Source organism: Muntiacus reevesi, chromosome 10, assembly GCF_963930625.1.
Source record: "Muntiacus reevesi chromosome 10, mMunRee1.1, whole genome shotgun sequence".
In the NCBI taxonomy this organism is placed as follows: domain Eukaryota; kingdom Metazoa; phylum Chordata; class Mammalia; order Artiodactyla; family Cervidae; genus Muntiacus; species Muntiacus reevesi.
The window spans coordinates 22,399,444-22,411,678 of record NC_089258.1 but is presented as its reverse complement, the minus strand read 5'-3'; positions in this window follow the sequence as shown (position 1 = coordinate 22,411,678).

Genomic DNA, 12,235 nt, shown 5'->3' with positions numbered 1-12,235 from the left:
CAGTCACCTAAGGGCCTAGGCTTTTGCAGACAAAGTCCTAGCACTCCTTTGTTTTTCTTCTGTCCTGTCCCATCACTGCCCCAAGCAAAGAGAACAGGATTGCCAGCTTCTTGCATGGGATAAGGATGGAAGGTATAGGAAACAGTGAAGCGTAGGCAGGGGGAAATAGGTTAATATCCCGAAATGTTATCTCACCACACTCACACTGATGGAGTATCCTTCCCTTGTCAATATTTTTTAAATTGTCTCCTGTGGTAGGTTTGTGTGTTTTGTAAGAAAGGCTAATTGTAAAGAGCTTTTGTGTGTGTGTGTGTGTGTGATGATAGGCCTTATAAATGGAGAATGGAATAGCAACCCACTTCAGTATTCTTGCCTGGAGAATTCCATGAACAGAGGAGCCTCACAGGCTATAGGCCACAGGGTCGCAAAAAGTCAGACATGACTAATGACTAAACAACATCTTTCAATCCGAGTCCAATGTTTGTCATGAGGCAGCTTTGCTGAATGGTCACTCCTCCCCTGACTACCCATCCAGATAGTGCCACTTTCCTTCACACATCTAAATATGGGGCACGAAGGCCTGTGCACGGCCCACAGCATCACCTATGATTCCTAGCAGATATTCCTGCAGTGACGATCAGCTAGGCTGAGGTTGGATCTTCCCTTCCTCAGTCTGGTAGTTTCTCTCAGCCCCTGTATTTATGACTCTGTTTCCATTCCTTTGACTGAAAAAAACATCCACATGACAGACTTCTCTCAGAGCGCATCATACAATGCGCTTCTCGCCAGGCTTCTCTCCCTCCTGCAGAATTGTGCCTTTGGAGTTGTATACACTCCACAGATAAGAGAGAGTCACCATTTGAAGGTTAACAGACTGGGAAACTGTCAGAGTGGGGAACAGCTAAGGGGCCAGCTTCGTCTGGCTTAGAAGACATTTCATGCACAATCGTACAGTGGCCCTGAGTTTTTATGACTGCAAGACCCTTCAGTATCCCAGAGTGGGTAAATATATAGAGTTGTTACTGTTATTGTTCAGTTGCTCAGTCATGTCCAACTCTTTGCGACCCCATGGACTACGGCATGCCAGGCTTCCCTGTCCTTCACTACCTCCCTGAGTTTGCTCAAGCTCAAGTCTATTGAGTTGATGATACCATCCAACCATCTGACCCTCTGTTGCCCCCTTCTCCTGCCCTCAATCTTTCCCAGCATCAGGGTCTTTTCCAACAAGTCGGCTCTTTGACTTTGGCCAAAGTATTGGCACTTAAGCTTCAGCATCAGTCCTTCTAATGAATATTCATAGAGAGGAGATCAATTAGTGTTTTTTGATACCTTCTGGAGGGACTATTTTAGGTAGAACATGTGGTATGTCTTCCAGGAAAGTGCTTCGCAATTCTTTGTCTTCAATAATGCAGTTAAGAAAAGGCAGGTCAGATTCTGAACTATAATCTCTTCTTTAATTGTCATTGCCACTGTTAGTTTTATTTTTTTTTATATTCTTTTGGATTTGGGTGGCATATCTGTTAGGCACACCTAATCTATCACCCTGTAAACCCATATGCCCTAAAGCTGGAATTTTCACCCATGTCTATCTAACCCCAAAGTATCTATCTAAAACTTTCTGCTACTTCCTGTTGCCATTTCATGCAGGCTTTAAAAGAAGTGCATGCAATTCTGCTCCTTAAATATTAGAGTCTATTTCAAAATAAATTCTAATTATTATAACTTTGGCTTGTATTTCCCAAATCTCATCTGGAATTCAGTAGTAAGAAGAAAAAGGGGGGGGGGAGGGCTTTTGTGTGGCCTATACTTCAAAAACATTGGTTGTTGGAAGTAGTTCCAGACAGAAGTCAGAAAAGGCATGTGACTCACCAAACCCAGAATGTTAATGAAACATGTGCAGGTGGATCTGGGACTCCATAATTGGGGTGTAATAAGACAAAAGAGGAAAGAGTTTAGGCTTTGGGTCTGGATGGACCAGACCCAAACTCCTGCTGTGCCACCTTGAACAACGATTCTGAGACTTGGCTTTCTGATCTGCAAAATGCAGCTAATGATGTTCACTTCCCAGGTGGCACGGAGAGTTTATATTTAACACTTTGGACACAAAGTGTCCATAAAAATAGTACTTGGCTTACCAGGTTAGACACTATTGATTCCAAGTAACAGAGTACCTAATTTAGATTGGCTTAATTAATAATAAAGGAGCTATATTATATAGATGAAAAGCTTTAAGCTAGAGTGGGCTTCACATGCAATTTAACACATCAGTTCTTGATGTCAATCAGGGCTCCAAGAGTTTGCTGAACTTGCCTCATTGATTTGTAAGAGGTAGCTTTGGGCTGAAGGCAGCTTCCTTCATGCTGACAAAAATGGTCCATCACAAACTGAGAGAGTAGCATTGAAATATGTGCATTACCACGTGTAAAACAGACAGCTAGTGGGAAGTTTCTGTATAAGACAGGAAGCTCAGCCTGGTGTTCTGTGATGACCTAGAGAGGTGGGGTGGGGGAGGGTGAGAGGAAGGTTTACGAGGGAGAGGATTTATATATACTTATGGTTGATTTACATTGTTATATGGCAGAAACCAACAAAATAGTGTAAAGCAATTAGTGCGAAAGTCAAAGTGTTAATCACTCAGTCCTGTCCGACTCTTTGCGACCCCTTGGACAGTAGCCTGCCAGGTTCACCTGTCCATGAAATTCTCCAGGCAAGAATACTGGAGTGTGTAGCCATTAAAAATAATTTAAAATTATTTTTAAAAACAACTAAAAATAATTTTTGAAAAAATGGTTCATCATACTCTCTAAAAGGAGAGTATGAACAAAATAAGCCTTTGTTCCAGAATTACTCACAGGAGTCTCAAGATTCACTCTGCTTTATCACCCCAGAACTATATGGCAAAGGAGATAGAATCCACTGAATGTCCCAGCTTCAGGACCTGCCCTGAGAGCAGGCACAAGCCCACTCTCTGCAAACCCTCAATACCTCTATCCCTTCATTCCCCCTCCGCTCCTCCTCCATACCCTCAATACTTCTTCTCAGGAACCATTGTCTAGTCTGGTTCGGGAGATCAAGGAAGGAAACTCTCTCTCTCTCTCTCCAAACTCTCAAATCTTTTCTCTATGCCTACAGTTCTCTACAGATTCCTACAATTTTAGGTTTTTAGAAAGTATGCCAGAAAGTTCTTTGTTTCTGTATTTGACAGCAGTGTATCCCTTCTCAGTGACAAAGATCACTTAATACTTAATTTTTCCTTTCCTCAAGTCAGAGGAGTTAGAAAGTCTTGCAAGTATTCAAGTCGAACACATATATTTGTGAAGATATGCTATACACAAAACACTTATTTCAGTAATCATTAGCATTTTCATCGTGGTGTGATGTTTTTATTAAAGCTGCCTTGCTATTAGCAATATACTCTATGTTCATAGTAAACACACTCTTCCAACACCACAAGAGAAGACTCTACACATGGACATCAACAGATGGCCAAAACTGAAATCAGATTGATTATATTCTTTGCAGGCAAAGATGGAAAAGCTCTATACAGTCAGCAAAAACAAAACCGGGAGCTGACTGTGACTCAGATCATGAACTCCTTATTGCCAAATTCAGACTTAAATTAAAGAAATTAGGGAAAACTACTAGACTATTCAGGTATGACCTAAATCAAATCCCTAACAATTATACAGTGGAAGTGAGAAATAGATTTCAGGGACTAGATCTAATAGACAAAGTGTCTGATGAACTATGAATGGAGGTTCATGACATTCTACAGGAGACAGGGAGCAAAACCATCCCCAAGAAAAAGAAATGCAAAAAAGCAAAATGGCTGTCTGAGGAAGCCTTACAAATAACTGTGAAAAGAGAAGCAAAAGACAGATCTACCCATTTGAAGGTAGAGTTCCAAAGAATAGCCAAGAGAGATAAGAAAGCCTTCCTCAGTGATTAGTGCAAAGAAATAGAGGAAAACAATAGAATGGGACAGACTAGAGATCTCTTCAAGAAAATTAGAGATACCAAGGGAATATTTCATGCAAAGTTGGGCTCAATAAAGGTCAGAAATGGTATGGACCTAACAGAAGCAGAAGATATTAAGAAGAGGTGGCAAGAATACACAGAAGAACTATACAAAAAAAAGACCTTCACCACCCAGATAATCACAGTGGTGTGATCACTCACCTAGAGCCAGACTTCCTGGAATGTGAAGTCAAGTGGGCCTAGGAAGCATCACTATGAACAAAGCTAGTGAAGATGATGGAATTTCAGTTGAGCTATTTCAATTCCTAAAAGATAATGCTGCGAAAGTGCTGCACTCAACATGCCAGCAAATTTGGAAAACTCAGCAGTGTCCACAGGACTAGAAAAGGTCAGCCTTTATTCCAATCCCAAAGAAAGGCAATGCCAAAGAATGCTCAAACTACTGCACAATTGTACTCATCTCACATGCTAGCAAAGTAATGCTCAAAATTTTCCAAGCCAGGCTTCAGCAATACATGAACTGTGAACTTCCTGATGTTCAGCTGGTTTTAGAAAAGGCAGAGGAACCAGAGATCAAATTGTCAACATCTGCAGGATCATTGAAAAAGTAAGAGAGTTCCAGAAAAACATTTATTTCTGCTTTATTGACTATGCCAAAACCTTTGACTCTGTGGATCACAATAAACTGTGGAAAATTCTGAAAGAGATGGGAATACCAGACCACCTGACCTGCCTCTTGAGAAATCTGTATGCAGGTCAGGAAGCAACAGTTAGAACTGGACATGGAAGGACAGATTGGTTCCAAATAGGAAAAGGAGTACATCAAGGCTGTGTATTGTCACCCTGCTTATTTAACTTATATGCAGAGTACATCATGAGAAACACTGGGCTAGAGGAAGCACAAGCTGGAATCAAGATTGCCAGGAGAAATATCAATAACCTCAGATATGCAGATGACACCACCTTTATGGCAGAAAGTAAACAAGAACTAAAGAGCCTCTTGATGAAAGTGAAAGAGGAGAGTGAAAAAGTTGGCTTAAAGCTCAACAGTCAGAAAACTAAGATCACAACATCAGGTCCCATCACTTCATGGTAAATAGACAGGGAAACAGTGGAAACAGTGTCTGATTTTATTTTGGGGGGCTCCAAAATCACTGCAGATGGTGACTGCAGTCATGAAATTAACAGACACTCCCTGGAAGGAAAGTTATGACCAACCTAGATAGCATATTAAAAAGCAGAAACACTACGTCTATCTAGTCAAGGTCTATCTAGTCAAGGCTATGGTTTTTCCAGTGGTCATGTATGGATGTGAGAGTTGGACTATAAAGAAAGCTGAGCACCTAAGAATTGATGCTTTTGAACTGTGGTGTTGGAGAAGACTCTTGAGAGTCCCTTGGACTGCAAGGAAATCCAACCAGTCCATCCTAAAGGAGATCAGTCCTGGGTGTTCATTGGAAGGACTGATGTTGAAGCTGAAACTCTAATGCTTTGGCCACCTGATGTGAAGAGTTGACTCATTTGAAAAGACCCTGATGCTGGGAAAGATTGAAGGTAGGAAGGGAAGGGGACAACAGAGGATGAGATGATTGAATGGCATCACCGACTCAATGGGCATGAGTTTGGATAGGCTCTGGGAGTTAGTGATGGACAGGGAGGCCTGATGTGCTGCGGTTCATGGGGTCGTGAAGAGTCGGACACGACTGAGCGACTGAACTGAGCTGAACTAAGGATTACCTTGCTGATACTGTTGAACAAATAAAAAAGGACATTTCTAATCCCCAGCCTACAGATTCAAGGACTTGAGCATGCACAAATTCTTGATACGCTCTTCAAGGAGTCCTTGTGGGAGCCCCACTAGCTCTTCTTTTGTATTCCTATTAGGGGAATGGCTGAATTGAAGAATTCTAGTTTTCATCAGCTCTTCATGATTTGCTAAATCCAATAATCTCTATTTGGGATTCTCCTTTAGTTCTTGCAGTTTAAAAAGAAAACTAGTAACAGCAACAAATGACTGAGGATAAATAAATGCAGCATTTTCAATTCCTGATCAGTGGAAACAGAGCTGTATTTATTGCATATCTTGAGATATTTTGGCTATTATTTTTCCGAACACAACATTGCTTCAGCAGATCTATGTGTAACCATCAAACAAATCTACACACAGAAAGACAAACAGGCAAACCTTCCTGGCTTCTTTTTCCTCCCCAAATTTGAAAAATGGGCAAGATCATAATTTGTGTATGGCACTTAGCATATACATAATACATGATATTGCTCCTTATTACCATTATTATATAAAGAAATCTGTATATTCTGCCTAACCACCTGGTCTAGGCCTTCAGATCTATTTCCCAACACAGGTCCAGTGGGTGATACTAAGGGTTTGTAGCAGAGTCCCTAGTTGAAATTAGATGCATGGGACTTCCCAGTAAAGCTACAAGCAAGGAGTGTTTTTAGTTTAAATACCATTCTGTATTATTAAAGTTATATTGTACATGTGCTAATGTTATATCTGGCTAAAACTCTAAGGCAGGACCTCTTGTTTGAAAACACTTTGTTCAAGAAATTTAATAACGGTAAACCAAGGGAAATCATTTAAAACTTTGAGGAAGAAATAATCTGGTAGTTCATAACCATGGTCCTCATGTACCTCTGAGGATAATGAACCATACCTAGGACTTGCCAAATCTAAATAAGAAGTCTGGGGTCTAGGTACATAACTGAACATCACCTCGGTGGACAACCCATAAGGCTAACAATTCCTCACAATGGATTCATCTTCTACCCAAAGAGTCCTTTTAACCAAGCTTCTTCTTTTAATAGTTTGCCTATAACACAGTGATAGGCAGAGAATGGGCACTTAATATACATATGCTGAATGAATAAATAGATTAATGAATGAGCTACCTTCATATTTTGGTATGTTCTGGCACTTCAATCATCTTCAGCCCAAGCAATGGCCTTCAGCATTAGAGAATTCAGAGAGACACGCGAAGACCCTAAAATGAAAACAGATCCCCACTGAGTCACATATTAAATGAAGCCATGTTTTTTTCCTATAACACATTAAGCCAGAAGAGAGATAAGCATGAAGACATGTTGCCAAGACCAATCTCAACTCATATATCACTTTGAATAGCCAGAGTGTTTCTTCAGGGAGAACAGGTAGTGTAAGAATGGGACTCAGGGATAGGGGAAAAATGCAACTCGCATTTCTCTCCAGATGTCTTCATTAGATTCCCCACCTTGGGGCAGTCAAATGCAAAACTACAATTGCTGAGCAGACTAAACAGGAAAGTGTTCTCTGTCATTCTGTTAATCGAACTTCATCCAGCAGTCTGCTGTTGTAAAGCCCTGGAGTAGAAAGACAAGTCCAGTTCCCTTCAGCCTCCTAGATTATATCCAGTTGCCCACTTCTGAGGATCTGCATTCTCTAGCCCCTCCCCCAGGACCTGCATCCCAGCCCCACAGCTGCCACAGAAATGATGAGACTGTAGACCAATAGCTGAGAGTGTGAGTAAAAAACTAAGTAGGACACCAGAATAAACCATTTTCCCAACTCTGTATTAAAAACTGTGTTTTTCACAAATTAATTTTTCTAACAGGGTTCATGCTGTGCTAAGTCGCTTTAGCCATGTCTGACTCTTTGTGATCCTATGAACTGTAGCCCTCCAGGCTCCTCTGTCCATGGGATTCTCTAGGCAAGAATACTGGAGTGGGTTGCCATGCCCTCCTCCAGGGGATCTTCCCAACCCAGGGATTGAACCCATGTCTCTTATGTCTCCTGCATTGACAGACATGTTCTTTACCATTAGTGTCACCTGGGAAGCCCCAACAGGGCTCTGAAGTTACAAATTCATCAAACTCCCATTTTGCCCATTCCAAAACCATTCAAGTATTGTTTTGATTCCAAAGGCTTCATTTGAAAAGCCACTGACTCCCTCAGTTTCAGATTATTGCTAATGGAATTTTTAATTACCTTTTGAAGGAAAAAAAGCTGGATTCTGGTTTGGGTAGTAAAAGAACAACTCACTTGATTACTTTTATACTTTTTTTAAAGAGCAGGTTTAGGTTCTTCTAGTGGAGAAGGAAATGGCAACCCACTCCAGTGCTCTTGCCTGGAGAATCCCAGGAACGGGGGAGCCTGGTGGGCTGCCGTCTATGGGGTTGCACAGAGCTGGACACGACTGAAGTGACTTAGCAGCAGCAGTGAGCCTGTACCTCTGGACTGTGAACGTCACACGCGTTTCTCGGGTTTCCCCATCCCCCTTAGGTAGCACAGGATGGCTAGAGTGGGCTGGAACTGGGAATTTCCCTTCCCCTTAGTGCAGTACTCTCTGATAATACCCCAACTAGACAAGTTAGTTCTATTGACTGGTTTCTTCTGAGGGCAAGCCTTGTTAAGAATAGAGTACTCTGGTGTCTCTTAGAATGGCTCCTTTCCGCATTGCCACTTTTTTCTACCATGTATAAAATCAGTCATATGAGAGCATACAACTTTTTACATGGCTCTATTTGGAAAAGACCCTGATGACAGGAAAGACTAAAGGCAAAAGGAGAACGGGGTGGCAGAGGATGAGATGGTTAGATAGTATCACAGAATCAATGGACATGAATTTGAGCAAACTCTGAGAAATAGTGAAGGACGGAGGAACCTGGTGTACTGTAGTCCATGGGATCACAAAGAGCTGGACATGACTTCGTGACTGGAAAAGAAGAAGAAATAAATGTGTGGCAGTTCAGTGTTGGTTACTGCCTGCTCTGGGTGGCATTGTTTAAATTTCTGAACTTTCAAGTCAAAAATGACAACCCATGTGATCTACTCATTCCCACCACCCTTTGTCAATATCAAACAGGCTTTACTGGGGGTGGGTCTGCACTGTATGAGGACTACAGAGACAAATGCATCAGCCTAGAGACAATCTCACTGTTGTCTTTCCCAGCATGCCTATATTTATCCTACTCTTGCCTTCCTATGTTCTTTATTTAAATTCTACAATGATTTATTTATATTCTTGTTTTAAGCCTCTCCAGATTCTTAATAAACAAACACAAAACAAACCAACCTCCAAGACATTTAGGTTTCCTATACCTCAAAAGACACATTTAAAGACTAATGTTCTGAAGGTATAAACCCCATCAGCCTCATTAAGTGTTACACATGCTTAAGGCTGAAACGAGTCATTATACATCTTTAGCTCACACACCCTCCCATGAGGAATGAGGCTGAAGGCTCATGCGGGTGTGGCTGTCACATATGATTCATCACCACTGCTGAAGACTGCATTTGTTTTGTGAACACCAGTGCTGTTTTCAGAGGCTTCCCTCAGCCTTTGAATTCTCCCAGTCATATATACCCAAAATAGCCTCATTCAAAACTATAACTTTGCTGCTCTTTTAACTGCCGTGCTTGCTCATGGATAAGCCCCATCTGAGCCCATGCTGTACAAGCTGGTTTATCATGGTTGCAATCTATTCCCCACACATGGCCTCCTTCAACTGTGTTGTGTCCTTGTAGTGATGAAAATTATCAGTTCAGTTCAGTCACTCAGTCATGTCCAACTCTTTGCGACCCCATGAATTGCAGCACGCCAGGCCTCCCTGTCTATCACAAGCTCCCGGAGTTTATTCAAATTCATGTCCATCAAGTCGGTGATGCCATCCAGCCATCTCATCCTCTGTCATCCCCTTCTTCTCCTGCCCCCAATCCCTCCCAGCATCAAGGTCTTTTCAAATGAGTTAGCTCTCCGCATCAGGTGGCCAAAGTATTGGAGTTTCAGCTTCAGCATCAGTCCTTCCAATGAACACCCAGGACTGATCTCCTTTAGGATGGACTGGTTGGATCTCCTTGCAGTCTAAGGGACTCTCAAGAGTCTTCTCTAACACCAAAGTTCAAAAGTATCAATTCTTCAGCGCTCAGCTTTCTTCACCATCCAACTCTCACATCTACACATGACCACTGGAAAAACCATAGCCTTGACTAGACGGACCTTTGTTGGCAAAGTAATGTCTCTGCTTTTTAATATGGTATCTAGGTTGGTCATAACTTTCCTTCCAAGGAGCAAGTGTCTTTTAATTTCATGGCTGCAGTCACCATCTGCAGTGATTTTGGAGCCCCCCCTAAAAAAGTCTGATACTGTTGCCACTGTTTCCCCGTCTATTTCCCATGAAAATTATAGACTTCCCCCAAATTATAGTTTAGTTTGGCATGCTAGTTAGGTGGATTAAATTATTCAAACCACCCCACCTGCAAGGAGGTCCCTTGGACTGCAAGGATATCAAACCAGTCCATCCTAAAGGAAATCAGTCCTGAATACTCATTGGAAGGACTAATGCTGAAGCTGAAACTCCAATATTTTGGCCACCTGATGCAAAGAACTGACTCACTGGAAAAGACTCCCATGCTGGGAAAGATTGAAGGCGGGAGGAGAAGGGGACGACAGAGGATGAAATGGTTGGATGGCATCACCAACACGATGGACATGAGTTTGAGTAGGCTCCAGGAGCTGGTGATGGACAGGGAAGCCTGGCATGATGCAGTCCAAAGCACACCTTTGTGAATCTTTGGGGTCGCAGAGTCGGACACAACTGAGTGACTGAACTGAACTGAACCCCTCCCATGTGGCATTCCAGAGTTGTCTAAGTTTCCCAATCACCTCAGACATAAGAAATCCCCCCTACTCAACAGACTTGTGTTTGGTGTTGAGTGAAAATGAAAGAGGAGGTGAAAAGACTGGCTTAACACTCAACATTCAAACAACTAAAACCATGGCATCTGGTCGCATCACTTCATGGTAAATAGATGGGGAAACAATGGAATCAGTGACAGGCTTTATTTTCTTGGGCTCCAAAATCACTTTGGATGGTGACTGAAGCCATCAAATTAACAGACACTTGTTCCTTGGAAGAAAAGCTATGACAAACCTAGACAGCATATTAAAAAGCAGAAACACTACTTTGCCGACAAAGGTCCATCTAGTCAAAGCTATGGTTTTTCCAGTAGTCATGGAAAAGAGAGTTTTCCATGGGGTTGCAAAGAGTCAGACACGACTGAGAGACTGAACTGAACTGAACTTGATGCCATGACTACCACAGTCTCAAAAGACATTCTTCAATTTTTAATCATTTTGCAAATGCTTTGGTCTTCAACACATTGCTGGCAAGTGTTATTTATGCAGTAAACTAACCGATAGCTTTCAGCTTTCTCAACCAATCTAACGAAGGCCAGTACACAGCCTCTGGGTTTTTGTTTTTCCAGTTTATGTGCATAAAACCATATACACTAATTTTCTAAACACTAGCCCTTTGTGTTTTATATTAGTAGTACTGACAAGGCCTACATTAATAACAATTAATGGAATATTAATAGCTGTACTTAATTTTTTTAATTACTACTTTTCTTTTTCTCAGATAATGCTTCCTGAACTTAATGATTATGCTGTTGAGAGAATAACACTCAGCTGTTGGTGACTAAGACCACAGCGATAAATCACTGAAATCAAACTCTAGTCCTTAAGACAAACTCAAAAATATTTACATTCATAAATGCTAACTAAAGCATTATACAAAATTCACAACAAGTAAAAAGTACTTACCTCCAGACAGAGTAAAACTTCTTTGTATGATGTAAAAAGAGATGAAAATTCTGCCAATTACTAAATGTCTATCACCACTGTTGGTATCTATAAATCAAAATAAGCAGTTTCTCAAAGCTCAGTGGGTACCTGTCTGTAGCTGAAATAATACCACAAAAATCACGCCATGCTGAAGACCCATTGTGTATATAGATAAAGCATACGGACAACTGCAACTTAGAGTGACATCCACATTGGGCCAACAAAGAAACTCAGAGTGGTGATTAAGGATGTGGCCCAAGGGCCCAGGCTGACGAGGCTCACCTGCCACTCTGCCCCTCTGTAGCTGTGTTATCAAGTCTATGCGGCTATTTCCTCATGTATAAAATAAGAATGACACTAACAGTGACATACACAAACATCCATACCTTATAGAATTGTTGTAAAAACTGACAGAATATATAAATAAAATATAAATACACAAAAATAATAACTACAGCTTATACTTATTATCTTAAAACACCTAGACATGGTACTGGAATGTGGAATGTGCTGAGTGTAAGCCACAGTTGTCATTTTTATTTCAGTGCGTGCCTGGAGTGGTCATTGTGTCTGAGACAGTCAGTCTGGGCTGAGATGCTAGTCAGCATGTATAAAGCAATCAGAATTCCGCTCCTAAG